A 4,821-nucleotide genomic window follows, 5' to 3' on the forward strand; every position below is an offset into this window, starting at 1 on the left:
TTGATGATATAATAAGATCTACTTACCCAAGCTTAGAGACATCATACTCTGATCCAACCTATTTGAGGGAAAGGGCTATCATCGCTCCAAAAAATGGCACAATTGATGAAACTAATAGCCGTGTCCTTTCCTTAATCCCAGGTTATGAAAAGGTATATCTTAGCTCAGATACCTTGGTTGAGTCCTCAAAGGAACATGGTAATTTGGATTTGCTTTATCCTATCAAATTCCTAAATTCTCTACAATTTAAAGGTATTCCTCCTCATAAACTTGTGGTCAAGATTGGTTCACCTGTGATGCTTTTACGCAACCTGAATCAAAGTGCTGGTCTTTGCAATGGTACACGCCTTATCATAACACAATTAGGTGATCAAATTTTGGAGGCTCAAATAATAACTGGATCACACATTGGTGATAAAATCCTTCTTCCTCGAATTGCCTTGCACGTATCAAGTACTAAATGGCCTTTTCTTCTTAGTAGGCGACAGTTTCCAATTTGCCTTTGTTATGCAATGACCATAAATAAGAACCAAGGACAAACTTTGAGGAATGTTAGTCTATACCTGCCACGACCAGTTTTTAGTCATGGACAACTCTATGTTGCTATATCACGCGTAACATCTAGAAATGGGCTTAAAGTTTCAATTGATGATGATACAGATCAAGGTTGTTGTGCCACCCTAAACATTGTCTACAAGGATATTCTGCAGCTCCTGTGGTAATTTTCAACTCCATGCATCTCTCCAATCATCTTTCTGTACATGTTTTATGCCTATCTGAATGTTGCATGCATTATAGAGTTATTTTGATTAGAAATCTTATATTGCCATATGCTCGGCTATGTTTAGTTGTACTTAAATTTGCTTTGTCATTCATGTCTTCCTTGGTGAAACAGATTGCAGATGGAGTACAGCTTGTTATCACACATTAACCTAGCCAGGCATAATTGGCATGTCAAGGTTAGAGTAGCTAGGATGTGGCAGGTATCTAGGACTTCTAAGGGGAGAGGCTTTGCCTCCGTGGAACTTGTCCTCGTTGATGAAGAGGTACATCACATAACACATCTATTTTGTTTTCTAGATGCAGCAGGCCTTGACATCTTTACTCCCATCATTATTATGCAGGGCCAAGGAATTATGGCTTCCATTGCTGATAAAGCCCTTAAAAAATTTTCAAAGTCTATAGTGGAGGGACATTGCTATTGTGTAAGAAATTTCCAAGTCAGTAAGCAAGAAAGAAAATTCAAAGCCATACCCAGTACATATACTATCTTTTTCACGCCGTGGACCATTATTGAAGAAATACATGCTAAGGTGTCGGCCAGTCTTCCCCGCTACGTTTTTAGTTTTGTGGACTTCGATGATCTCGATCATTGTAGAGCAAGGCATGGACAAGGTTTAGTAGGTATGCACCATCCTCATTTTGCAAAGTAACTTGTGCAACTTGAATGTTTAATCAGTGAAGCCATATGGTAGTATATAATAAAATAATATAATTAATAATATAACATTCCAACAGATATCATTGGGCAGCTTACAGTCATGCACCCAGTTGGGCGTTCTAGCAGTTTGAATGGTCCATCTGTAAGGTGGGAAGTGGAGCTATGTGACTTAAGGTCTTGGTTTCTACTATTTTTCATGGTTATTTTTGCAAATAGATTATTACAATAAGTTGTGCTCGTGATTTTTCAGTCACAGGGTTTTATCAGTAACTTTATGAGGTGAGTATGCAACATCTTTTGAGGACGAGGTGCGTATAGAAACTATAGGGAACGATGAGCCAGTTGTGATCATTTTTGCTGGGATGCAAGTAAGGCTATACCAAGGTGGGTACTAATTTGAAATGTGCTAGCAAGCCATTGCTCCTGAGGTCTAAATTGAGCCTATAGTTCTGATCTATTCATCTATTTTTTTTTAAAAAAACATTAGGCGCTCCCAACTGCCGGAGTAATGCTGCAACAAAATGGTATATAAACATTGACATTCCTAACGTTAATGCCTTCCGTGCTAGCAGGGGAAGAGGCTCTGAATTTCTACTCCTACCAGGGGATGCTGATGCTGCAGCAGGCGATGTTGACGAGGAAAATGCTAATAGAAAGACTATTTCGGAGCTTTTGTCCTTAAATCCCCATGACAGTAATGTATTTCCAGCTCCCTTTGTGTAGATTTAAACACAGTGCCTTGCAGCTTAATAACTACTTTTCCTTCCACACCCTACATTAGGATGTACGCTTTACATGCCACGCAACTATAAAGGAAATTGATGTCACAAATGGTTGGTGGTATAAAGGCTGCAGTATATGCAAAAAGGGTTTAAAACCAACCCTCCAAGGTTTTGAATGTACCAAATGTAATGAAACGGAGCCGGTGGTTGTTCCCGGGTAAAATTATTTATTTCTCTTCGCGCTACCTCCAGCTAGCCGTTTCATTTGTGATAAATGTTGTTTTCGCAATGTGTTTTCCTTTATGTGTATAGCTACAAGCTAAATGTAGTGATTAAGGATGCCACTAGCCGTGGAAAATTATTTATGTTCGGGGGCGTAGCTGAGCAGGTTGTGCGGCGGACTGCCGCTGAACTTGTGGAAGAAAGTTCGTCCAATCAAATCTTACTGCCTCGAGCCCTTCGTGCTCTTGTTGGTCGCAGCTATGTTTTTCAGGCAGTAATTAGTGAACAAACATTTAGGACTGGACAACTATGTTTTCAAGCTAGGAGGGTATTTATGCCTCCAAAGATACAGAAGGGTGGTGCTAATGTCGCTCTCCAAGATAATCCTAAGAAGGATACTGCCGCCACGGCTAGCGCTGGACATTCAAGTTACTTCTTATAAAGAACCAAGGGATGGCTCTCCCAACTTAAGTGAGAATCCCGTTGATCCTAGAGAAGAAAGCACTCCACCTCGTGACAGTCAAACCTCTACTCCTGCAAAAAATTCATCAACAAAGGAGAAAGAGGTTTCTATCGGTGGTCATGAGGAACATGGGTATGTGTTGGCGCTAAAAGTCAGCCGACTGACTCTTAGCGTCGGACACACGACCCGGGAGAATCTGCTTAACTCCTGTTCGGGTGATCGCCCTGGTGCGGTTCGCGCGGCATGCTAGCCAATCTGACCTGTTGATTGGCAAGGAAGAAAACGTGTCAAATTCTAAGGGTTCCGATCGGCTAAGGTTCCGATCTTGAAGAAGCGTATCAGCGAATCAACCGATTTGCTATAAAAAGATAATCGGCTATGATATAGCCGACAACCACGTAGCAATTATGAAGAAAACTACTAGAGTAAACTAGATAACGCTACAGGAGCAACACTTGAAATAGATCTAATCGGCTATATATGAAAATAACGGGTAAAGAATAACAATAATAAAGCCGATAGTTCCAATCTCAAGCTGGATAACTGGTGATAAAATTAGAACAACAGATAAAACCTATAATTCTAGTAAATATCGATAATTGGTGAATAACTCTAAATGAAACGATAGCAATCACCCGAAGTTAAAGCTTAGATATTACTCGATAAACGGAACTTACAGAATCGGCCGGAGATCGTGTCTATGCAGCCCTGCCAACCTGTACGAACTCGTGAAAGAAGAAAAGTATTGGCGAAATCGCCGACTTGAAAGTAAAGTACGAGGAAATAGTAGATTGTTGTATTGATTGATGTGTTGATTACAGATCTCTAAAGATGGCTATTTATAGCTTGTTACAACCAATTTCCTAACCGACTAGGATCTATCTCTAATTTTAAACGAAAACGAATATTTACAAGTACAACTCGTATCGGAGTTGGTTATTGTACTCCCGCGGGCCAATCCCCCTTCATCTTCTCTTTCTGATCCACTTTAAGCCCATATTGGCCCAATTGCTCCAGCCTTTCAATCGGTCGATCTCCACCAACTCCGTCTGCCAAAACATTGTAGCACCAATCGTCCGATCTCCAACTGTAGCACCAATCAGCCGATTCCAAATCGTGACCTTTTAACTTGCCGCATCGGCTAGCCTTTTCCTTCCTTGACGCCGATTCCATACGTGTCAAAATCTGGCGTCAACAGTATGCAACCCCCGCCACCTCAATGTTATTCTTTGAAAATAAAGATTCGGGTTTAGGAGCATTCTAATTTGATCTTTACCATTCAGGAATGTATTGGGCAAGCATGCAAGATCTGCTCGCAAGGAATTGATTTCTTCGAAGAAAGAGAAGGCAAGGTGATTTAAGTTTTTAATGTTGGTATGTAGGGATAATGCATGAAAAATCTAATGACCATCAGTACTTTCAAGTTGGAGTGAAGAGTGGAGCTAGCGACGCCTCTGTGATCTTCGCCACTGCCAACTATTATCTACTCCAACTATGCTTTTCATTAAATAAATGGTCCATGGCTGGCATTTTGCCTTGTCAATTGTGTCATGGAACTGAATTATTTCTATCCAGAAGTCCATTCTATCAACTAAATGTTTAGGTTGTGGCATTAGTTATGTATGAATCTACTTTAGTACTATGCTTGTAATAGGGCCATTGTCTGTTGGTTGGATTGGCCATTTGTTGTCACCTTGGTACAAAGCCAGTCATAGACACAGTTCCCAGGGCCATTCTGTAGTTGTTGTGCAAATAAGTTTGAGTAACTATTTTATTATCTTCTACTAAAAACACCTCATCTTTTGTAATGTTTCTACTTCGTAGAGCTGCATTATTACCAGTCTCATCAACTTTCTTCCATACTGTAACGTAAGTGGTACCCCTATTTCATATGATTTCTATATAAAATTGCCTTTAAATTTTGTACCGACCTATATGTTATAGGAATCAGCTGCTTGAAGCGACCTACTATA

General features: G+C 40.2%; 1 pseudogene; it reads left to right on the top strand.

The window, feature by feature from the left end:
- The first annotated feature begins 902 nt into the window (after positions 1–902).
- LOC140222592 (replication protein A 70 kDa DNA-binding subunit B-like) lies at positions 903–4,346 on the top strand (annotated as a pseudogene).
- The last annotated feature ends 475 nt before the right edge of the window (positions 4,347–4,821 follow it).

This window comes from Setaria viridis, chromosome 4 (assembly GCF_005286985.2).
Source record: "Setaria viridis chromosome 4, Setaria_viridis_v4.0, whole genome shotgun sequence".
NCBI lineage: Eukaryota > Viridiplantae > Streptophyta > Magnoliopsida > Poales > Poaceae > Setaria > Setaria viridis.